Genomic DNA, 25,773 nt, shown 5'->3' with positions numbered 1-25,773 from the left:
TTTTCCAGGTCGCCTCCCCCGTGGCCTAACAGCAAGGATCGGTGTGGCCTTTCCCAGAGACGCGCCCGGGGCTTCAGCGGCGGGCGCAGCGTGGACTCTTGGCATGGAGCGGGCGAGCCCTCGCTGGGGCTCGCTGGAGGGGAGCGCTCCGTTTCACTAGCCCGCGGCAGCCGGCATCCTGAAGCCGCGGTCTGCAGAGCTCCAGCTGGCGCGGCGTCTGCAGCCCGGGATCCCTTGTGGGGGACCCGGGGGGAAGAAGAAGCTCCGAATGCCGGCCCGCGGCCAACTTCTACCGCGGGCCCGGCGTGAACTTACCATCACCCCTGGAGGGGAGCTTCGACAGCCGGCCCAGCAGTCTGCGGTGCTTCTGGCTGCGGCGCAAATTTTAAACCTTCGACCGCAGGCCTGCGGCCTACACCAGCTGAAGCCACGGTCTCCGGTGGGGAAGAGACGATCCTGGACTTACCTTGACTTTACTTTGTCCTTTACCATCTGGACGCCCGCAGCGGCGGCTGCGGAGGGTTGAGGTCCCGACCACGGGGGAAAATGGAGGAGGACTGGCCAATCTGTGCCTTCCCCCACAGTGATGAATACTGTGGTGGATGTTTGTGTTAAATTTTTATTGTGTTTGTGTGTTCTTTATTATTGTACCGCTGCTGACAAATTCATTTCACTTGCACTTTATGTGCAATGTGACGAATAAAACTGATTGATTGATTGATTGATTGATAACAAATTCGGATATGCCAAGGTTAATCATAGTTCAGGCAATCTTGCAAAGTTTCCCTTGTGAATATGTCGGACTGATGTTTAAACCTACAAAGCGGTTGCCTATATGTCGGCAAGACCAAGCACAGCATTGTTACACTGAACACCTCTCAGTTCACCTGGGTCTATGCGATCTCCCGGTTGCCAAACACTTTAACTCCCCTTCCCATTCCCACATTGACCTTTCTGTCCTGGGCCTCCTCCATTGTCAGAGTGAGGCCCAATGCAAATTGGAGGAACAGCACCTCATATTTTGCTTGGGCAGCTTACAGCCCAGCGGTATGAGTATTGATTTCTCCAAGTAACCCTTGCTCTCTTCCTCTCTGTCCGTCGCTCCCCATCCTAGTTCTCCGACTAGTTTCACTGTCCTGATTAATTTTACTGAATGTAAGCCTTGTCCCCTTCTCCTGAGCCATCAATGAACCATTGTACATTTCCTTGAAAATCGGCTGCTTTGATCTGTCCTTTTCACATCTTATATGCTCTACCTTTCCATATCTCTAGTTTCCCTCTCCGCTGACTCTCAGTCTGAAGAAAGGTCTCGACCTGAAATGTCACCCATTCCTTCTCTCCAGAGACGCTGCCTGTCCCGCTGAGTCACTCCAGTATTTTGTGTCTATCTTAAATCAAGTGATAGCCAGATAGAGTCTAGATTAAGGAATGACACATCATAGACAATGGGCCACAATCCTCCAGCATAGTCAAAAGCAAAACTAAACAACATATGCTGGAAAGCTGAAGAAGAAAATGCTTAAAGTACTTTTATAGAGGTGTATAAAATCATGAATATTGAGAGTTGAAGGGTAAGGAAGGCAAATGTAAGGAAGCTTGGTTGATGAGCGAAATTGTGGCATTGGTCAAGAATAAGGGCACATGGGATATGTACAGGCAGCTGGGATCAAGTGCATCCTTGGATGAGTTTTGGGAACTAAGGAGCAAAGTAAAAAAGGAGATCACGAGGGCAAAAAGGGGCCAGGAGATAGCTCTGGCAGACAGCATTAAGGACAACCCCAAGAGATTTTATAAATACACTAGACTAAGTGGGACCCGTTAGGTCCCAGCATCACACGGGTGGGCTGGTCACCCAACGCAATATTCCACCTCTCCACCAATTCCAATATTGCGAGCCAGTGGGTGGGGGGGGGGCTTTCTGTTGTGCTAGTTATTTGTTGATCACACACACACACACACACACACACACACACACACACACACACACACACACACACACACACACACACACACACACACACACACACACACACACACACACACACACACACACACACACATGCCGCTAACCGGAAATTACGTCATCGGTGCCATCTTGCAATTAAGTGAAAATCACAGAATGAGCGCCAATTTTGAAATTAAACAAAGTCCTGATCTAATAAAATGTTTATTCACGCTTTGTCCATCCGAAAACTGTTGCAAGCAAGCCCTTTAAAAGCCAAGCCAATTGGACAAAAACACTTTGCAAGCCAACAAAACACAGTTGCTGAAAGCCCTTTAAAAAGCCAACCTAATTGGGCAAACACTTTGCAAACAACAAATACATTTGCTAAAAACCACATCCTGGGGACTCACCGTGGAGTAGACGTGCGTTCAGTGTTATTCGCAGCTCAGAGAGCCGTGACCCTCTCGCTTCCTCTGTCTGGCAGAGACTGAGTGATCTACGACACTTCCAGGTTTTATAGTCCCTCCCCCTGCCGCCAGTGGGTGCAGCAGAGAGAATGGCGAATTTTTTTAAAACATTAATATCTCTGATTTTTCATCGATGGGAAAAATCCTCTGGTCCAGTCTGGCGGAGGGGGGCTCTGAACGAGGTGGCCAAAAATGACGGCCGTAAGTTGTGGCGTTCTTTCAGAAATCACATCGCAGTGAGTCAGAAGCGGTCAAGATCTTACTTTTAGTAATATAGATAAGGGGAAAAGGGTAACTAGAGAGAGTGGGACCCCTCAACACTTTGTGTGGAGCCACAGGAGATGGACAAGGTCTTCAATGAGTATTTCTCATCAGTATTTACCGAGGGGAAAGACAGTAGGACGGAGGAACTTGGGGCAGTCAATGGAAGTGTCTTGAGAACAGTCAGTGTTATGGTCAAAGAGGTGCTGAAGGTACTGTCGTTTATGGAGGTAGACAAATCTCCAGGGCCTGGTCAGATATATCCAAGGACATTGCGGAGAGAGGAGATTGCGGGAGCCCTAGTTGATATTTACGAGTCGTCTTTAAATACAGGAGAGGTGCCGGAAGACTGGAGGGTGGCAGATGTTGTGCCTTTATTCAAGAAGGGCTGCAGGAAAAATGTTGGGAACCATAGGCCGGTGAGCTTAACATCCTTAGTTGGAAAGTTACTAGAGGGTATTCTGAGGGGTAAGATATACAGGCATTGAGACGAATAAGGGTTGATTAGGGATAGTCAGCATGGTTTTGTACGTGGGAAGTCGTGTCTCACAAATCTCATAGAGTTTTTTGAAGTTGTGACCAAAAGGTCGATGAGGACTGAGCTGTATTTGATAAGGTTCTGCATGACAGGCTGCTCTGAAAGGTTAGATTGCATGGGATCCAAGGAGAGATAGCTGAATGGATAGAACATTGGCTTCCTGAAAGGAAGCAGAGGGTGATGGTGGAAGGTTGCATCTTGGACTGGAGGCCTGTGACTAGTGGTGTGCCTCAGGGTTCGGTGCTGGGCCCGTTACTGTTTGTCATCTACATCAATGGTTTGGAAGAGAACATACTGGGCAAGATTAGCAAGTTTGCAAATGATACAAAAGTGGGTTGTTTTGCAGATAGTGAAGATGGTTGTGAAAGATTGCAGCAGGATCTGGGTCGCTTGGCCTGGTGTGCGGAGGAATGGTAAATGGAATTTAATACAGTGAAATGTGAGGTGTTGCATTTTAGGAAGTCTAACCTAGGCAGGACCTACACAGTGTCTTGGGGCTCTGGGGAGTGTTGTAGAGCAGAGAGACCCAGGAGTGCAGATGCATGGTTGCTTGAAGGTGCAGTCGCAGATAGATAGGGTGGTCAAAAAGGCTTATGGCACATTCGCCATCAGTCAGAGTATTGAGTATAGAAGTTGGGAGGTGGTTGCAGTTGTATAAGAAGTTGGTAAGGCCGCATTTAGAGTATTGTGTTCAGTTCTGGGCATCATGTTATAGGAAAGGTGTTGTCAAGCTGGAAAGGGCACAAAGAAGATTTATGAAGGTGTTGCCAGGACTTGAGGGTCTGAGCTATAGGGAGAGGTTGAGTAGGCTGGGACTCTATTCCTTGGAGTGCAGGAGGATTGGTGATATTATAGAGGTGTATAAAAACATGCGAGGAATAGATGGGGTAGATGCACAGAGTCTTTTGCCCAGAGTAGAGTAATCGAGGACCAGAGGACAGAGGTTTAAGGTGAGGGGGAAATGATTTAACAGGAATCTGAGGGGTTACTTTTTCACACAAAGGGTGGTGGGTGTATGGAACGAGCTGCCAGAGGAGCTAGATTACGACAGATGGCACAATGGGCTAAGTGTTCGGCTGGCGACCGGAAGGTAGCCGGTTCGAATCCCGCTTGGAGTGCATACTGTCGTTGTGTCCTTGGGCAAGACACTTCACCCACCTTTGCCTGTGTGTGAATGTGTGTGAATGTGTGTGAGTGATTGGTGGTGGTCGGAGGGGCCGTAGGCGCAGATTGGCAGCCACGCTTCCGTCAGTCTGCCCCAGGGCAGCTGTGGCTACAGAAGTAGCTTACCACCACCGAGTGTGACTGAGGAGTGAATGAATAATGCGATGTAAAGCGCCTTGAGTATTAGAAAGGCGCTATATAAATCCCATCCATTATTATTATTATTATAGTTGAGGCTGGGACTTACGTAATGTTTAAGAAAGAGTTAGACAGGTACATGGATAGGAAAGGGTTGAAGGGATATGGAGAACATAGACAGGTAACGTTTTGGGTCGGGACCTTTCTTCAGACCCAAACCCAAAACATTGCCTCCCCATGTTTTCCAAGGATGCTGCAAGACCCACTGATTAACCCCAGCACTTTGTGTCTTTCTTTGTTAACCAGCATCTGCAGTTCCTTGTTTCTACAAATTACATGCTCATTTAGCTCCATCATGTGGTCAGTCACATTAACGGGATAAGGGACTGATGTTTGACAAAATGCGATCTTGCTTCCAACTTAGGCCCATACGAAGCTTTTCGAAAAGGGAGGTGGCATGACAGGTTTACAAACATTTTATGTGAAATCAGTGCACGCAGCGCATATCACAAGAGCGAAGCGCGAAGTCCCTAGCGGCCGGGCCCAGGGCCCGCTTAAGGGCCCTGGAAGCTCTGGGGTTTTAGATGCTTTCTGGTGCATTCTGAGCCTTAATTTGGAGCATTTGTGCACCAAATGTATGACCAATATTTAAGAAGTAATTTTGGTTTAGTCAAGAGTGATGAGTGGGTGGAATGGGATGATTGGGATCATTGTTGTATACATTATCTTAAATCAAGAATTGAAGTTGTCCTTGTTTTAATAATCAAGTTGTACTGTTGTAAAGTGTTATAAAGGAGCATGCAAAAACTGCAAATAAAATACTGTAAGTTTTTGCAGTAATTAAAACCTTTTTTAGAAAATGTTTTGTGTGCTGGTTTGATTGCATGTTACTGTTCGACTCTGTTAGTGTGTGCAGTGCATCTTTAATGGTCCTCCTGACCTAACAACTTCACCACATCAATTTCAACATGGAATAGTGATGTGAATACATTTAATTCAACTTAAATTTCCATCATGAAAATTGAAGTCAAACTAAATGGTGCATTTACATTATTAAGAATTACTAAGTCCGAAGAAGGGTCTCGAAATGGCAATGGAAATGAAATGAAATGAAAATGAGATGAGTTGTTTGGTCTGCCCTGTGCTTGAAGCTCAAATGGCAATGGAAATGAAATGAAATGAAAATGAGATGTTGTTTTGCCTGCCCTGTGCTTGAAAATGAAATGGAAATGAAATGAAATGAGTTGTTTGGACTGCCTGAAACCACTCATTTCGGCCCACATGGCCCCTATTAGCTGAGAAATCCCTTTTGCCGAAAATGCCTGTATTAGCCCAGGAAGAGCATTTTGGCCCAAAAGGCCCGTGCCAGGCCAGAAAAAGTCCAGAAAGCGTGCCTTTCACTGAGATTCCACTCTGATTTTTATGTAAACAGACTTCAGCCCATCAGTCGTGTACTACCCCAGGAGGAGTCCCTTCGGCCCATCAGTAAGTATTCACACTGCAAGTATTATAGTTCAACCCAGTATTTTTCTCCCTCCCTTCATTGGCTCCCAGTGAGATCTAGGCCATAATAGGCTTTCCTCCTTCATTGCTGTGATCTGCAGAAAAATATGAAAAATGTCTAAAATTGATTCTCCACTCTCCCCCTTCTCTCACAGAGTCTATCACCTGTTTTGGGCAGAATTTCTGGCATATTCTGAGCTGCCAGCCCACCAGCCCTGAGTGACGGAGCTGCCAGCCCACCAGGCCTGAGTGACTGAGCTGCCATTCACCAGACCTGAGTGACTGAGCTGCCAGCCCACCAGGCCTGAGTGACTGACCTGCCAGCCCACGAGGCCTGAGTGACTGAGCTGCCAGCCCACCAGGCCTGAGTGACTGAGCTGCCAGCCCACGAGGCCTGAGTGACTGAGCTGCCAGCCCACCAGGCCTGAGTTACTGAGCTACCAGCCCACCAGGCCTGAGTGACTGAGCTGCCAGCCCAAGAATCCATTCAGCCCACAATGTCCACACTAGCCCTCTGGAAACCAGTCCCTTCAGCCCACAACACCTATACTAGTGCTCCAGAAAGCCCCCACTCCCCCACTGGCCACCAATATTGGAATTGGTGGAGAGGTGGAATATTGCGTTGGGGGACCAGCTATCCCGTGTGAACATGCAAGTTCACACGTGCACAGTGCAAGTTTCTTGGCGGGTTTTTCAAACATGGATTGTCGTTATCTTAAGAGTATTTTAAGAAACAAAGAGCGAAGGATGGAGTTCGTGTACAAATAATGTGGTAAGTAAATTTCTTTGAGCTACTGTATTTCGCGGCAATGAAGATGCTATTTTTTACCCTAAAATAAGGCCCGGAAATTTACCTGCGTCTTGGAGGCCGAAGGCTAGATTGTTAGCCAACAAAGATAGACTTGGGCCAAATCGCTTTTAAAACATGGGGAGGACACAATGAGGCCTAACACAGGGGGCGGAAACCTACGGCCCGGTCCGACCCATAACCCAAACTCAAGCGAACCCAAGCGAGCCGACCTTGAAACTGCAGCCATTCGCAGGGCACGCAACCGACCTGGATGTCAGAGCCAGACCTGGGGCAAGCGAGCCGACCTGGGCGGTACGGCCAGTCCCGTGGCACGCGGGCTTTGGAGGTGTGTGGCAATTGTTAGTCAAGTGAGAATAACAGAGAGAACTGCTGCCTTGTCAACAGAAGCAGTTGGTATTAGTTTTGAAATTCTCGTTATCCCTATTTTTGACCTGCCACGGAGACCGAACAGTGAGGGGACCAGCTCAAGAGCACAGATCATAGAGCAGAGCGGGTCAGCGGGCGATGGATAACAGGACAGCGGGCGGTGGAGCTTACTCCTGTGTCAACGCAAGTAACCTCAATTGGCCCCTTGAACTAGTATTGTCATTCAATAATATCACAACTGATTCAACTTGTCCCAGTGTGCTCCCGTTTTTCCCACCATCTCTCCACCCTCCACCACCATTCAGTCATGCAGAATGGAGATCTGGAAGCCTTGGGCAAATTGAATTGTTATTTTCTTTATTTTTATTTTTTATTTTTATTATTTTGTGTGTGAGAAATTCTATGTCCCGCCAGGCTTTTTTTCAAAATTTAGCTACTCAAAAAGGGGGTGCGTCTTCGACGCAGGTGTGTCTTCATTGCCGGGAAATACGGTATATGTTTTTAAATACTTTATTAAGAGATAAGGCTTTTGAAGACAAATTACTTTATAAAAGTCGACTGACTGCCGGAGAGAACAATCTGTGCATGCGCGGTTTTCAAGATTTTTTTAAAGCCGAGTGACTGCCTACCCTGACTAATTACTAACGGCACTACCCTGCCACCATGTATCACTCTATGACAAGTTAGACCACCTGCTTTGTAAAAAAGGGCAAGCAGTATTTTTCAGAACCAAGGATAACCGATGTTGATGTCCGCCGAGCTTCACAGTCGTGTATCTCTGGCTTCTTAAAAGTTGTCTCCTCCCCCCTTCTCCCCCCCCCCTCTTTTAACGGACTTACTTTACATTGTGCTTTAACCATCTTTTTACAGCGCCAACCTTCCTGTTCATCGCGGTGTGTGTCTGCATCACCTTGGCTATGCACAGTGTGCATTTTTTAGACAATGCTCCCCCTGCTTGCCCTGTCCCCTGCCTGCATAACGGGGTGGTGAAGGAAACGTGTGTGTGTGTTGCACTCTGACAGTCGTCGTTCCATTTGCCGGTTTTTCAGGCGACTGCCGGCAACCTAAGTGGGACAGGCCCATAAAGAGATTGCAGATGCAATAATCCAGAACAAAAACAGGACACTGGAAGAAGTTGACCTGCTGAGTTCGCCAAGACTAAATTAAAACCTGTTCCATTGATTTTAGTGTGGCAAACATTAACGTTGCTTCTCTTTCCCACAGCTGCTGCCTCACCTAATGAGTATACCCTAGGATTTTCTGTTTACAATTGCGATTTGAAGTTTATATGAGGCTTCAACTGCTGTGAAATAATTACCTTGACTTTTCGGGTTGAATAGGCCTAAACATAACAGACAAAAATAGCAAAATGCACAAAACTTCAAGGGATAGACACAAAATGCTGGAGTAACGCAGCAGGTCAGGCAGCATCGCTAGAGAAAAATAGGTGACGTTTTGAGTCGGAGCCATTCTTCAGACTGTACGGAGAGGTGCAATACATCATCCTCCAACATTATCAGCACCTCCAATGGGATTTCACTAGAAGTCACATCTTTCCATTTCCACCCCTTTCCGCAGAGACCATTCCCTCAGTAATTCCCTGGTTCACTGGTATTCCTTTTCTTCAGAGATGTTGCCTGACCCACTGAGTTACTCCAGCACTCTATGCATATCTTTGGTATAAACCAGCATTTGCAGATCCATGGTTCTAAAGCTTCATTCAAGGGATGACAGGTCCATCACCTGGTGGCTCAGCATTGAGATGAGGATAGGTGATTTGGAGTGGGATATGTGTTATACTGATTGTGTTGGGAAGGGTGATTATAGGGTGATGGGTTGTATATATGACTAAGAGATACTGTATAGTATATGAGGGGTTTTTTTTTTCTCTTTTTTTGTATGGCTTTGAAAAATTTGATTAGTGTACAAATGTAAATAATTTGGTGTACATATGGAAATAGCTGTTTATAGCTTATAAATTTGTATAAGATAACCAGACTAAGTGGGACCCGTTGGGTCCCAGCATCACACTGGAGGGTTGGTTACCCAACGCAATATTCCACCTCTCCACCAATTCCAATATTGCTGGCCAGTGGGGGGGGGGGGGGGGGGGGTGGCTGTGGCGCTAGTTTGTACTATTTTTTATTTGTTGATCACACACACCCTCCACCTCACACAGATACTCACACACAGACTCTCTCTCTCACACACACACACACACACACACACACACACACAGACTCATTCACACACACACACACACACAGACTCATTCACACACACACGCAGACTCATGCACGCACGCGCACACACACACACACACACACACTGTGTAAAACGAATGTTTAAAGCCTCCTGTAGAGGCTGCTGGTGCTGAAGCAAAAATGTGCTTTAAACAACATCCAACAAACACACTCACCATAGCCAGAGCAGTCAGCTCTTGAATTATTCAACGGCGCCTGCACTCGGCGCCATTTTGACGTCACCCTCTCGCTTCTTGCCTCGAACTGGAAATGAGGCACTCAGCGCCAGCATGCCGCTAACCAGAAATGATGTCATCGGCACCATCTTGCAACTAAGCGAAAATCACAGAATGAGCGCCAATTTTGAAATTAAACTCAGTCCTGATCTAATAAAATGTTTATTCACGCTTTATCCATCTGAAAACTGTTGCAAGCAAGCCCTTTAAAAGCCAAGCCAATTGGACAAAAACACTTTGCAAGCCAACAAAACACGTTTGCTGAAAGCCTTTTAAAAAGTCAACCCAATTGGGCAAGAACACTTTGCAAGCTAACAAAACACATTTGCTGAAAGCCCTTTAAAAAGCCAACCCAAGTGGGCAAAACCACTTTGCAAGCCAACAAAACACGTTTGCTGAAATCCTTTTAAAAAGTCAACCCAATTGGGCAAGAACACTTTGCAAGCTAACAAAACACATTTGCTGAAAGCCCTTTAAAAAGCCAACCCAAGTGGGCAAAAACACTTTGCAAGCCAACAAAACACATTTACTGAAAGCCCTTTAAAAAGCCAACCCAATTGGGCAAAAACACTTTGCAAGCCAAAAAAACACATTTGCTGAAAGCCCTTTAAAAAGCCAACCCAAGTGGGTAAAAACACTTTGCAAGCCAACAAAACACATTTGCTGAAAGCCCTTTAAAAAGCCAACCCAATTGGGCAAACACTTTGCAAACAACAAACACATTTGCTGAAAACCACATCCCGGGGACTCACCGTGGAGTAGACGTGCGTTCAGTGTTATTCGCAGCTCAGAGAGCCATGACCCTCTCGCTTGCTCCGTCTGGCAAAGACTGAGTGAGGCACGACACTTCTGGGTTTTATAGTCCCTCCCTCTGCCGCCAGCGGGGGCAGCAGAGAGAATGGCGAAATGTTTTAAAACATTAATATCTCTTTGATTTTTCATCGATGGGAAAAATCCTCCAGCCCAGTCCAGTCCGGCGGAGGGGGGCTCTGAGCGAGAGGGCCAAAAATGACGGCCGTAAGTGGCGGCGTTCTCTTGGAAATCACATCACAGTAAGTCAAAAGCAGTCAAGATCTTACTTTTAGTAATATAGATTATAAACAGTTGAATAAGTGGTGGGAATTAATAAGCTTTGGCTGCTTCCTGCTCCTTTTCGGACACATACGATTTCATTTATTTATAAATATTGTTTATGACACTTTATAAATATTCTTGTTTTGTTTTTTGTATGCTGTTTAACACTTGCTTTTTATTCTTTTATTCTGTTTGAAATAAAGAATTAAATAAATTGTCAATTATCATGCTCTAAAAAGTTGCCTGTCGTATTTCATCTTAAAGTGAAAAGCTTTTGTTGCGTGCTAACCTGCTATAATCTACAATACATAGGCCCCACTATCAATATTATGAGATGATTATTTTCCTCCCATGTTAGTGTAACTATCTCCACAGCACCATACTCCCTCAAATATAAGAGAAAATAGTCTTCCCAATATGGAATATTCCAAATAATGTTTCTCACACATTTTGTGTTTCGGTCTCATCATCTGCTTTCTGCATATTTGCTGTCAGTTGTTTTCATGAACAGTTTCCCTGCACAAGGAACACATGTGAACTACATTCTCTGAATGTGATTGTGTTGTTGGCTTACGATAAACCATTCCCACAGATGAAGCTTATCATTTTTATTTACCAAAGGCTTAATGCCTGCTACGTATTTGGTGTAGTGGCAGTTTATTATATCGTTCAAGGTATTTTTCACTCTAGCCACTATGATTAAAGACAGGGATAAGGAGATGGTTTTGTTACGCTTGCGAGCTCTCCACGAGACATTCAAAGCCGTCCAAAGATAAACCTTCAAAACACAGTCTCTTAATTAATAGTTTCTTTATTGTCATAGTAAAAACAGTAAGATATTCATCCAAACTTCTTCTTGTTTAAGTACATTTTGATCTTACTCGTAGTCAAACTTGTGCATGGTCAAAAGCTGTGCCTTTCCCATGTTTCTTAAAAACTAAAACTAAAAATCACTGGCGCGTCTGCCTGAAAATCCCAGCTACAAACACGCCTCCGACCACGTAATACATCCCACCCACATAATTACAGGCAGATAAAATTTAAAGGTAACTGATTATAGTTAAAGCACACTGAATTAAGCTAAATGGCTATTACATACCGGCTCCTAATTGTTCTGAATATATAACGAGGCAATTATAAAAATACATCAAAAAAGTCTTGTGCGGACATGGCGCCGACGGACGAGAGGCCGAAGCAAAGAAGTCGAAGCCTAAGTACCGAATGGACACGAGGCCCGAAACGCCAATAAACCGAAAGATTACGAAAATGAAACGCCTAACCAAAAGGATGGGACGCCTAAATGCAAACTAACCGAAAGGGCGGGACGCCTAAATGTAAACTAACCGAAAGGGCGGGACGCCTAAAAGCCAACGAACTGAAAAGCTGCATGGCCTAAAAGCAAACTAAAGGGCCTGTCCCACGAGCATGTGACCTGCATGCAGCAAGCGCGACCAAACCGGAAGCGGGGGCCGCGCGGAGGACGAGTGATCCCCGTACAGGGCCGGTCCCACCAGCATGCGCCTGCATGCGGCGAGCGCGACCAAACCGGAAGCGGGGACCGCGTGGAGGTTGAGTGAGTGACGTGAAGTTCGAGCGAAGTCCGCGGTAAGTTCGCGCGTGACGTACGGCGTTGAGACGCTGCGTACGGCGTCAAGACACTGCGTACAGCATCGAGACGCTGCGCATGCCCGTCGAGGCGCTGCGTACGGCGTCGAGGCGGCTGCGAGCCGGCAGGCCGTTGCCGCGCGGAATTTTTGAACGGTCAGTTTTTCGGAGCCCCGCGCGATGTCGGGACCAGCTCCACACAACTCCATACGGCTCCGGCGATCGAAGTGGGACCGGCTCCGCGAGGCCGTACGGCTCAAGCGACCATGTTAGGTCGCGCTTGCCGCATGGAGTCGCATGCTCGTGGGACAGGCCCTTTACCAAATGGCCGCTCTGTCGAAACGCCACCTACCTGAAAGGCGGCTTCGCCTACAGGCCAACGAACCGACTGCCGCTCAACAGAAAATTCCAATAACGGACATGACGTTGCCGGGGGGCGGGACTTGTCAGCGATTGGTCCAGACCCCCGCGTCCATCACATACATCACTGTTAAGGCATGAACATTGTCCCAAACCTTTGCTCCACCCGACCCGCAGCCCGCGGATGGTGGCCGTGGGAGAGTGGGGGATGTCCCGAGGGATGCACACCGAGAGAAGCGTTTCGGGTCGCGACCTTTCAGACACACTCTGAAGAATGGTCTCGGCACGAAACGCCACCCATTCCTTCTCGCCAGAGATGTTGCCTGTTTTGTGCGTGGGAGCTAGGGTGCGTTCCGCAAGCACCGAGACGGTAATAAATAAACGTCTGTCCCCGCCATGGGGGTGAATCACCTTGGTGTGGGGGTTGGGGTCTGATGGTGGTGCATCGCGGTCAGTGACTGTGGGACGCTCCCGTGGGTGGAGACGGAGGAGAGAGAAAAGGGGGAGAGAAGGGGAGAGAGAGAGAAGAGAGAGAGGGGTGGGGGGGGAGAGAGAGAGAAGGGGAAGAGAGAGAACGGAGAGAGAGAGAAGGGAGAGAGAGAGAAGGGGGGAGAGAGAGGGGGGAGGAGAAAGAGAAGGGGGGAGAGAGAGAAGGGGGGAAACAGAGGGGGGGGGGAGAGAGGGGGGAGATAGAGGGGGGAGAGGGAGGTAGTAGGGGGAGAGAAGGGGGGAAGAGAGAGGGGGGAGAGAGAGAGGACCGAGAGAGAGGGGGGAGTGAGAGAGAGGGGAGAGAGAGAGAGGGGAGAGAGAGGGGGGAGAGGAGTTGGAGAGAGAGGAGTGAGAGAAGAGTAGAGAGAGACGAGGGGAGAGAGAGGAGGGAGAGAGAGAGAAGGGAGAGAGAGAGAAGAGGGGAGAGAGAAGGGGGAGACGGGACCGTGGGGTTCATTTTCCAACACAAGCCATAGGTGACTGGGGAATCTGAACCCAAGCACCAAGTTGAAAGTGGCCGAAGGTGCGAATCCCTCGGGACATCCCCCACTCTCCCACGGCCACCCTCCGCGGGCTGTGGGTCGGGTGGAGCGGAGGTTTGGGACAATGTTCATGCCTTCACAGTGATGTGATGGACGCGGGGGTCCGGACCAATTGCTGACAAGTCCCGCCCCCCGGCAACGTCATGTCCGTTATTGGACGTTTCTGTTGAGCGGCAGTTGGTCCTTTGGCCTGTAGGTGACACCGCCTTTCAGGTAGGTGGTGTTTCGACAGAGCGGCCATTCGGTAAGTTTGCTTTTAGGCGTCCCGCCCTTTTGGTTAATTTGCATTTAGACATCCCGTCCTTTCGGTTAGTAGGCGTTTTGTCTTCAGACTCTTTCGGTTTATTAGCATTTCAGCCTCGTTTCCATTCGGTTCTTTGGCTTCAACTTCTTTGCTTCGGCTTCTTGTCTGTCGGCGCCACGTCTGGGTACCAAAAAAGTAGCTATAAAGGCTTAACATATATCAAAATCAAAAAAAAACATGCATTATATATCCGCATTCAGATTTCTTCAGCGATTCTTCCATCTTCACCTTCGCCTTCTAGAAGCAAGCATAACTTGGTTATTGGTCTTATTAAAACGTTATTCTTAGTCTGAAGTCATACCGTGCGCACAAAACCCTTAACATCAGGCATGATCCCCAGTATATAGTCCAAAACACAAAAGTCCAAAGTTTTGACAGCATGAAACTTCTTCCTCCATGTCCGATCAACTCATGGATATGTCGTAACGATAATGTTGATATGTGAAAGTCCTTCAAGAGAATAATAGGATTTTTAGCAATAACGTTCACTGTGAGGTTATGTTTAATTTCCGGATCATTAGCAGAGATTTCAAATCCCAGGTCAAGTTTTGGCCATTCACTGTCTGGCTTACGGAGAAACTCTGGTCCATTGATCCATCTCTTATTGCTTAAGAAGCAATCTGCTGTCAGTCCTCTAGAAGCTTCATCTGCAGGTTTTCTTTTGTGTTGACATATTTCCATTGTGAAACATTAGTAGCTCCCAAAACAAAAGAGATTCTGTCTGCTACAAATGTCAAAAAACTTTTGTTCTCATTGTTGAAGTATTTAAGTACCGTGGTACTATCAGTCCAGAAGATAGATTCTTCCAGTTGAAGCTGTAGTTCTTTTTGCAGCAATATGTCAACTTTAACAGCTAAGACTGCGGCAGTAAGTTCCATTCTGGAATTAGCCACTTTCACTGGCATCTGAGAAATGATGCAGCTGTGCACATCTGATCTTACCAAAGCTTGTAGGCTGCATGCACTGGTCTACTTTGAATTCTGAGATCTTGTTGAGATCTTCTAACCATTCTGTCCATCGGTGAGTGGAAGTTCGTGTTATACTCTCATCCCATCCAAGTTTTTCCTTACAAAAACCTGCAAAATCAACTTGGCTGGCAGTGTAAATGGTGCAAGGAATCCCAAAGGGTCATAAACGGAACCAATCACGGATAGGATACGCCTTCTAGTACATGGTCGCTCTTGGATCGAGATTCTAAACTTGAACACATCTGCTTCAACGCACCAGTGCCGTACCAAAGCTCTTTACATTGGCAAATTGTCTTTGACCAAATCCAACTCTCTGGTCTCTTTGGCTTAGTCATCTGGTGGAATGCTTTCCAATACAACATGACTGTTGCTGATCCACTTGGAAAGCGTGAATCCTCCCTTATTGCAGAGGGAAGTCAGATGTTTTACCATTTGAATTGCTTCCTGCTCAGTAGACATGGAATTTAAGCTAAATGGCTCCTATATTTGGGTTGAGGATTATGCCATGATCAGCGACAATATGTGGACCCACTATCAATGTAATGCAGTGATTATTTCCCCAAATTCCAGTGCAATGTCTAAAATGGGATATGGATAAAACATTTTCCCAATAAATCAATGGAGTTTAGTTAAGGTTATTATTCCCATGTGTACCGAGTTACAGTGAAATGCTTTTGTTGTGTATCCAGTCAACGAAGAGGCATTACATAATTACAATCAAGTGGTCCACAGTGTAAAGATGATGGGTAAAGGATAAAACATTTAGTGCAAGATAAAGTCCAATTAAAGATATGTATAAAAAGGAACCGCAGATGCTGGTTTGCTGAAGATAGAGACAAAATGCTGAAGTAACTCAGTGGGTCAGACAGCATCTCTGGAGAAAAGGAATAGGTGACATTTCGGGTCGAGACCCTTCATCAGACTGAGTCAGGAAGGATGACTGACTCACAAGACCGCAAGAAATTGCGACGAATTGTGGACGCAGCACAGACCATCACATAAACCAACCTCCCTCTATTGACTCCAAGTATACATCACGTTGCCTCGGCAAGGCCAGCAGCATAATCAAAGACGAGTTGCACCTTGGCCACTCCTTCTTCTCCCTTCCCACATCAGGGAAAAGGTATAGAAGTGTGAAAACGCACACCTCCAGATTCAGGGAATCCGCGCTGCGCGAGGAGAAGGAGGACGTCTTCGGGCAGCCGCCCCAGGTAGGCCCGCCCTATCGGGTGGCTAGGCCTTGAGCAGCGGCCAGCAGGGTAATGGATGGGCCCGCTCTCTCTCCCCGCACCCGAGGCCATCAGGCGGGAGATCTTCGGGTATCTGCCCCAGGTAGGCCCGCCCTATCGGGTGGCTAGGCCTTGAGCAGCGGCCAGCAGGGTAATGGATGGGCCCGCTCTCTCTCCCCGCCGTCAGGCGGGAGTCGGTGATACTGGAGGTGGTGTCGGTGATGCTGGGCAGCTACACTCATAGCCCCTGCAGCAGCTGGTGGGGGAGTGTTGGCAGACGCAGCCTCTCAGCCCCGTAGGGCAGCTCCGGGCAGGTGCTGTGGGAAGGAAAGCGAGGGCCGAGGCTGCTGCACCGCTGACGGTTGCGGTGGGCCAGGGACGCGGGCGGGCGACCCTGGCAGCCTGCAATCAGCTAGGCCAGGCATTGGCGGGAATCAGGCGGCCCGACTGCAGGGCCCAAGATGGCGTCCGGTTGCCGTGCAGATTTGATGGCTGCATACATAGCATTAATTAGCGTAGAGCTGGGCTGGGCTGTCGGCTGCAGTCATCAGCTCACCACCAATTTGGAATCCAAAATATCTGTTTTGGAACGTCATGAAGAGAGAGGAAGCGGAAGAGCAAGAGAGCGAGAGAGGGAAGGTCAGTTCTTATAGAAACATAGAAAATAGGTGCAGGAGTAGGCCATTCGGCCCTTCGAGCCTGCACTGCCATTTAATATGATCATGGCTGATCATTCAACTCAGTATCCTGTACCTGCCTTCTCTCCATACCCCCTGATCCCTTTAGCCACAAGAGCCACATCTAACTCCCTCTTAAATATAGCCAATGAACTGGCTTCAACTACCTTCTGTGGCAGAGAATTCCAGAGATTCACCACTCTCTGTGTGAAAAATGTTTTCCTCATCTCGGTCCTAAAAGATTTCCCCCTTATCCTTAAACTGTGACCCCTTGTTCTGGACTTCCCCAACATCGGGAACAATCTTCCTGCATCTAGCCTGTCCAACCCCTTAAGAATTTTGTACGTTTCTATAAGATCCCCCCTCAATCTTCTGAATTCTAGCGAGTACAAGCCGAGTCTATCCAGTCTTATATACTAGGGCACTCCCCCATATATCCCATGACTCGTTCCCACGGCTGCTGAGGATTTGCATAGCAAGAGTGGCTGAACCACTAGGATTCCCTTTACTACCATAGATGATGCATTGCTAAATGCAATAGTTAAACTTTCAGCATTAAACATTTACTAGTTACCTTATCAAATTTGTGTCCGGTATTTACTTTCCAAGAGCTCCATTTGGGGATCCAGTTTTTTAGAGAATTGCTTGTCTTTCGGACTCAATTCCCAACAACATACTAGAGGAAGGGAATAATTTGATCAACTGTGAATCAAAGGAAACTAAGTTCCAAGTAAATAACATTAACCACTGCAGGGGCAACATTTCCAAAACCAGAAGTCTCAAACAGATTTCTAGTCAAAGTTTGTGAAATGTGACCCAAAAAATAATATATACTAAATAATAATGCAGAATTAAGCTTGTGAAAACCACACTGCATCTTCAAATTAAAATGCTCCAATATCTTTAAAAGCATTTCCTTAAATATTTCTAATACTGCTGACTTTTTGATGATTTCCCATACATGGAAAAAGAAAACTGCAGATTGTTAAACTTTCAAACAAAACCAAATGCTGGATGAATTCTTTATGGCAGAGATATATAGATTATTGACTTGTACAGGTGTCAGGGGTTATGGGGAGAATGCAGGAGAATGGGTTAGGAGGGAGAGATAGACCAGCCAGATATTGAATGGCGGAGTACACTTGACTACTGCTCCTATCACTTATGACCTTATTAATTCAGCCAGTCAAGCAGCACCTCTGGAATGAGAAGACAACCTTGTTGTCAGGTTGAAAATTATTCATCAGAAACATTAACAGTTTTTCTTCCCGTAGATACTGCTTGACTGGCTGAGTTCTTTCAGCATTTAGGTTTTCTGTTTCCCCATATACTGAAACTTGCTACAGCTAGACACAAAAATCTGGAGTAACTTAGCGGGTCAGACAGCAGTGAATGGGTGACGTTTCGTGTCGAGACCTTTCTTCAGACTGAGAGTCAGGGGAAAGAGAAACGAGAAATATAGACATAATGATATAGAAAGATATAGAACAAGTGAATGAAAGATATGCAAAAAAGTAACAATGATAAAGGAGCCAAGCCATTGTTAGCTGTGGGCTAGGTGAAGACGTTATAGACAATGAGACTCTACAAGACAACTGAAACTAGTAAAATGCCGTGGGTGGGGGAGGGACGGAGAGAGGGAAAGCAAGGGTTACTTGAAGTTAGAGAAATCAATATTTCATACTGCTGGGTTGTAAGCTGCTGAAGATGCACAGATGATTAGGTCACCCACAGTTATTCTAAGTTTAATCCAATTTTGACGAACTGCAATAACACACATTTAGCCTGTAATTAATTCTTGATGCCTTAATTACACAACCACTGTGAGTTTAGGAACAGTGCTTATCCTCTATTCATCCATCCATCCATTTCTCCCTGTTCACTCAATATTCATCCATTAAACTATGAATCCATCAGTTCAGATTTGTTCCATCATTCTCTTTCTGCTATCCATACATCTCTACGTGGATCCACCTCACATCCCTCCCTCATTCCCATTATTCCAACTCTGGCCAAAGCAAGTGGCAGGCAAGACAAGACTGGGAGAGCACGGACAGAGATCAGATATTTTAACGAATATTTAACATTGTATATTAAATACTTACTGACAATCAAAATCACCAGAATAACAAGGCTCACAAGTAATCGAATTAAATTGGATTTGTTGGTAGATGGAACCATTAGACTCCTAATGCATTGACCAATTCTCACCTAAGTAGAAAACATAACTTTAACACTTTTAAAGCAACAAGATCTAAGTCACTAGGAGTTAATAACTGTAAATGATCAAGATTTTAAATCAACAATTTCAATATTCCACTTTGAATGATAGGGACTGAAGAAGTGTCTCGACCCGAAACGTCACCTATTCCTTTTCTCCAGATATGGTGCCTGATCTCTGGCCTTCTCAGTTCAGAATGGTGCAGTATGTTTTTCATGTTGCAGGATTTTAAGGGATTTGGAGTTGCAGGGATTAATTCTGAAATGTGAATGCTGAAAAACTCATTCCCACATCTTAAACCAAGGGTTGAAATAGTGTTGATTTTTTTGCTGTGGTGTATAATGCATTCTCAGGATTGGGAATTGCAAGATTCTACTCCAAAACTTGGATCAATTCATAATATTTACCAAGGTCTAGAATGACATAACGTATTCATCCATTAGTTCTCAATTCTTGTTTTCCCTCTAATAAAAGCAATCCTAACGCAAACGTCATAAAAGTCCTCCAGGATGGCATGGTGACGCAGCGGTAGAGTTGCTGACTTACAGCTCCAGAGACTCATGTTCGATCCTGACCAGGTCTGCTGTCTGTACAGAGTTTGTACATTCTCCCTGTGACCTGCGTGGGTTCTCTCCGGGTGCTCTGGTTTCCTCCCACACTCCAAAGACGTACAAGTTTATAGGTTAATTGGCTTCGGTAAAAATTGTAAATTGTTCCTAGTGTGTGTATGATAGTATTAATGTACGGGGATCGCTGGTCAGCATGGACACGGTGGGCTGAAGAGCCTGTTTCTGTGTTGTATCTCTAAACTAAACTATCGGGTGGCTCCATCGAATGTGGCAACCTTGCCAGCAGCTGTCCATCCCTTCACCCTTTTTGTTATTTTAAGTGTCTAAAAGTATGTTTTAAAGTTTTCCTAGTCTTTTTTATATGGGGGGTGGGGAATAGGGGGAAACCGTTTCCCAGTCACTTCCTGGTTGGAGATACGTCTTTTCTCCAAGGCGCAACTCCGCCCCTCCCTCGTGGCCTACCATCTGGATTGACGCGGCCTTTCCTGCCAGAGCTTCAGTGCGGGACGATGCCTTACCGGTAATCGCCGTGTTGGAGCTCTGGAGTGTTGGGCCTGCTGAGTTGAACACCGCGGATCTGTGGTTAGCGGAGCTTCTAGCCGCGGGCGGCGCTGACTTTAACATCGCGGAGTCATGGGATCTTTTGCCGAGGGTCGCCAGCGTTGAATCTCAATCCAGTTCGGCCAGTGGACTTAGGGAGCTACGGTCTCCGGTCGGAAGTGGCCGATTCGGAACCTCCACGCCGCTGAGAGCGTTCTTCCGTTCCGACGCCGGAGCTCCGATCATCCCGTCGAGAGGGCCTGTACATCGGGCTGCCCATAGCGGCGACTGCGGAGGGTTCAAAGGCCCCGACCACAGGTGAACAAAGAGGAAGACGACTGAACTTTATTGCCTTCCCTCACAGTGGGGAACGTTGATTCCTCTGTGGGGGGATGTTCATGTCAAATTCTATCGTGTATTGTGTTGTATTCTATCGTGTAGCCTCTTTGTAGAGCTGTGTAATCTTTCTTTAATGCCTTGAGAACCTCTTTTTTTCAAGTTCCTTATGAAAGTTAACATCCATTCTTCTACCATTGCAACCAGAACTCATTGTATTAAAACATTCTCAACCCCTGACAAGTTTAGTTTAGTTTAGAGAAACAGACCCTTCGGCCCGCCGAGTCCATGCCGACCACCAATACTAACACTATCCTGCACACACTAGGGACAATTTCTTTTCACCATTTTACCAAGCAAATTAACCTACAAACCCGCACTTCTTTGGATAGTGGCAAGAAACTGGAGATCCCAGAGAAAACTCACACAGGTCAAGGGGAGAATATATAAACTCTGTACAGACAGCACCCATTGTCAGGATCGAACCCAGATCTCTGGCGCTGTAAGGCAGGAACTCTACCGTTACACTACCATGCCACCCCAAGCCTTGGTTCTGTTTGCAGTTACCTTAATTCTGTATCCTTTCCTTACTGAACTTTGTGGCAGTGGAAGCAGTTTATTTTAATCTATTCAGTAAAACTTCATGTAATTATGAACATCCGTATAAATTTAGTTCTCTATCCCCTGTCATGGTTATATTCGAGTAAATATCCTCTTCAAGGGCTTTCAACCTTATGAGGATGAGGGGAGATCTTATAGAGGTGTATAAAATAGTAAGATTAAACAAGAACTTACCAGTTTGAAGTTTGATCTTTATTTTATGAGGAGTTACGTCGAGGGATTACGTGAAGACCCCACCAGCACGCATGTGCGACATTCTTCAAAGCAGCGGTGTGAAATCACAGACAACGGTAGATGAAATAAACATAGTAAGATAAAAAGAACTAGAATACCAGTTGACCTTTATGATTGAGGGTGGGCGCGGAGGGCACGTAATCCCTAGACATAACTCCTCATAAAATAAAGATCAAACTTCAAACTGGTAAGTTCTCGTTTAATCTTACTATTTTACTTCGGAGTCACGTGAGTGACTACGTGAAGATTTTAAAGATCTGTGATTTCATGCCGTGGAACGAGTCCATGCTTCACTCACTGCCTTAGTTGACCAGGGGAGGAAGTATGTTATCGTATTCAGACATGAATAATGACAATAGTAACCTCCCTCACCTGGGAGGAACTATGAACAGAACTTATCATAGAGTTCGTAAATACCCCCGATCTGGTAATGGGTTAGTACTAAATGTGTGGAAAATTGCTAGATTGACCATCCTGCAACCGCTAGGATGTAGTCCCGCTAACTTCCATAACCCTGCTACTGAGGTTGTTGCAGCCTTGGTGGAGTAACTTGAAATGTCAGTATTTACTCCTGTATAAGCCAGACTCATAACCACCTGAAGATGGTCTGTAGTGATACCTACTTATGAGACTATATGTAACTACCATATTGCTAGTTCAGAGTCTCTAGGCTCTAGTGATCTAACATTCTGGTGTATATGTGTGACCATACACAATCAAAGGTTCATGGGATATGTGAACATCTAGTTTGAGATCTGGTGCCCCCGGTCCATACTGCTTGACTAAGTCATAACATAAGTGTTATTTAGCCTGCAGATATAATCATCCTATCCAGTCAACGTTTATGTAATGACTGGACCCGTTGTGCTGCATGCAGCACTATGAGCATAACCACTTATAAGTGAGTTAGCCCAAGGACAGGGATGTAGTTGGAGCCCTTCAGCGAAGCGACGTAGCACAATGTTAACACCCCATATCTCTGCGCTCCCTAGGCCTGGGAGTTTTCGAGTTGCAGATATCCTTCATAATCTAGAACTCAGAGCGTGACCCCCCAGAGTGGATTCTTCTCCTCCCAGCCAGTATGATGAAAGCACTTTAGGTATAGTAGATGGCACTTTAAACATAATGATTGTCAAGCCCTCATATGAGCATGAACTACAAGACGTCAGTCATCCGTGCTGAATTATGTAATATAATCATAAAACAAATACCTCCCATCTCTTTATGAGGAAATAATGTTATTTTTTGGTGCTATCCCTGCGATCTGCAGCGAGCACGTTCATGGTTGGTTTAACAACCCGAGTCGCAGGAACGGTCTTCTCAGTCTCTGTAAGTCAATGAATTGATTATATCATGCTGAGGATGGTTTCCCGCGTCACGGCTAGACCAATACTTGTGTCTAGAAATAACCATATAAGGTTCTATTATTCCCCACATCAGTGGGAACCATGGCTGGCTAAGCCCGGCAGGCACTATGAAAATGCCTGAGGCGGGAACTTGCTGAAATTTGCAAACCCGTCTGATGAGGCAGAAATGGAGGAAGACATAAAAGAACATTCCTCCTTAGTGTAGCTAGAATGTAACCATCGCTACTGATATGCCACATTTTTTTTCCCACTGGTGATTGAGCCTGGATGCAAGCATCTTAGTTGTTAATGTTCACAATGTATTTTAATACTTTGTGATCCAACACCCATATTGTGTACCGTAATGAGCTTTGGGTAAACTATAACCGGATATTTTGACTTGTTTGCACCCATGTAAATAACATTTACCACCACCGAAGTGTATCAACTTGGACTAGAGCATGCAGATTAGGCATATTCGCATAAACCTTTAATCCACCGAATGCACCCAGTGTCTATAGGTAGTTGGTACCATGTAACTGAAGAATTGGTAACTCTCCCATCCACATCTGTAACTATGAGCATGAGCAATTTCTCATTGTGAACAATAGCATCAGTTTGTAATTTAACTGAAGATTTACTGATTTAGTGGAATAGCATAGAGCTGGTAACAATGACTACATGGTACTTGAGTGCTTACTTCTTTTGCATGCTATATAGTTCTGATTGTGCAAAGGCCCAAATAGCACAGCTGTAAGCCAATATAAATAGTCAATTATACTTGATGAACGGAAGGCTGTTTGAAAAGGTTTGTTACGGCCTTCAATTAATTCCAACCCCTTACCTCAGGGCGAAGTCCCAGATGATTAATAGAGTTAAAGGTAATCCCAATAATCAATAATTTCAGTTGGTATCAACTTAAATTTATCTGGACAGATGAGAACCCAATTTCTCAAATGGGTTTTGTGGCTGATACAGCTAACTTTGCGAAATACAGCGTTTAAATCTCATCCAGATAGTTCTTAACAATATTTTTTAGCTCTGAGCAGCCGAAGCACTAAATTAGTAAATAACCTGGGAGCTGGTTAGCCTATTTTGCAATGTTTTTAACCGTATCATTGCCCCATCCAGTTGAATTTCAGATATTTCCGATGCCCTGTGAATGAAGCTGACCCCATGGGAATTAATAGTCACAAAGTTTCAATGTCTATACTACACATGCGAGTTGAGCTTGTTGATAATGAACAGGCCTCATCTGTCATAATAGCGAGCCTGCCTAAAGAGGCAACTCCAGCCATATTCCGAGACTGTCTCGCTTGTACTGTGCAGTATAAACTAATCTCATCCAACCTTCTTGTAAATGGTCCACGACCCCATGTTTCGGAAAGAACCAGACCCACCTACCGTCATGGCTACCGGTGGTTTTATGGTAAGCCCAAAAAGCCCCTGATGCGGGTTGGATTTCCGTCCTTGATTGGAGCGTAGGGCTGCTGGTGTATGTGGACCCCATGTCTTTCCTGGTGCATGGTAACTCCCAGCCGGCACCTGTTCCTCGGACATGCTTTCGAGTTCAGAGTCAGTTGCCGACTGACCCCTCACGCTCACCTTCGCAGAAGGGAGTTTTGTAGGCAGCCCTGAAAAGGGTGCTGCCACAGGCTCTCGAGGAGACCTGTGCTGATATGGCCCTCCATGGCCAATCAGGATGGGTAAAACGTCCGAGGACGAACCCATGTCCGAGGGGAACCCTCCTGGCCTGACTTCAGTCTAGGCCTTTCAGACTCCTGTTTTAGCTCTTACCCTCCTCGGGCAGCCGGAGTCTGAATTCGCCGCTGGCTACCCGCTCTTCTGCGGTCCTAGCCGTGTCTTCCACACAGTCCCCGTAGCTGGGGTGTCCCCCAAGCACGGTTCTACCCGCGGTCTTCCACACGGCCCCCGTAGCTGAGGTTTCCCCCAAGCACACCACCCCCCCCGGCGGTCCCAGTAGAAGGGAGCTGGGTGGCACTGGGGTTCCGACCCCGGACCTCCAGCAGGAGCTCTGAACGTTTCCTGCAGTAAAAAAGAGACCTGAAAAAGTTAAAAACTTACTTTCGGGTCCGAGCTGTTGGAAGCAGCGCTCCACCAGCCTGTCGTTTGCGCAATGCGAGAGATGATATACCGCGCATGCGTGCTGGCGGGGTCTTCACGTAGTCACTCACGTGACTCCGAAGTAAAATCATGAGAGCAATAGATCGGGTTAGATGCACAGAGTCTCTTGCCCAGAGTAGGTAAACTGAGGATTAGAGGACAAAGGTTTAAGGTGAAGGGGAAAAGATTTAATTGAAATTTGAGGGGTAACTTTTTCACACAATGGGTAGTGGGTGTATTGAACATGCTGCCAGAGGAGATAGTTGAGGCTGGGACTATCCCAATATTTCAGAAGCAGTTAGACAGGTAAACATAGAAAATAGGTGCAGGAGTAGGCCATTCGGCCCTTCGAGCCTGCACCACCATTCAATATGATCATGGCTGATCATCCAACTCAGTATCCTGTGCCTGCTTTCTCTCCATACCCCCTGATCCCTTTAGCCACAAGGGCCACATCTAACTCCCTCTTAAATATAGCCAATGAACTGGCCTCAACTACATTATGTGGCAGAGAATTCCAGAGATTCACCACTCTCTGTGTAAAAAATGTTTTTCTCATCTCATTCCTAAAAGATTTCCCCTTTATCTTTAAACTGTGACCCCTTGTTCTGGACTTCCCCAACATCGGGAACAATCTTCCTGCATCTAGCCTGTCCAACCCCTTAAGAATTGTGTACGTTTCTATAAGGTCCCCCCTCAATCTTCTCAATTCTAGCGAGTTCAAGCCAAGTCTATCCAGTCTTTCTTCATATGAAAGTCCTGACATCCCAGGAATCAGTCTAGTGAACATTCTCTGTACTCCCTTTATGGCAAGAATGTCCTTCCTCAGATTAGGAGACCAAAACTGTACTCAATACTCCAG

At 46.2% G+C, this 25,773-nt stretch overlaps 1 protein-coding gene and 1 long non-coding RNA gene across 2 annotated transcripts in view; one reads left to right on the top strand and one right to left on the bottom strand.

Moving 5' to 3' along the window:
• Window positions 1-25,773, top strand: part of LOC116984964 (histidine ammonia-lyase-like) — a 304,733-nt gene that overhangs the window by 40,959 nt on the left and 238,001 nt on the right. The window lies entirely within an intron of this gene.
• Window positions 14,187-19,097, bottom strand: LOC116985045. Its single transcript, XR_004415197.1, has 3 exons — window positions 19,026-19,097; window positions 17,495-17,596; window positions 14,187-14,283 (listed from the first exon to the last, which is right to left on the bottom strand). It is a non-coding gene; the product is annotated as an uncharacterized LOC116985045 (long non-coding RNA).

The sequence above is a fragment of the Amblyraja radiata genome, chromosome 21, assembly GCF_010909765.2.
Source record: "Amblyraja radiata isolate CabotCenter1 chromosome 21, sAmbRad1.1.pri, whole genome shotgun sequence".
In the NCBI taxonomy this organism is placed as follows: Eukaryota; Metazoa; Chordata; class Chondrichthyes; order Rajiformes; family Rajidae; genus Amblyraja; species Amblyraja radiata.
The sequence above is the reverse complement of the archived record's forward strand: the minus strand, read 5'-3'. Positions and strand labels throughout refer to the sequence as shown.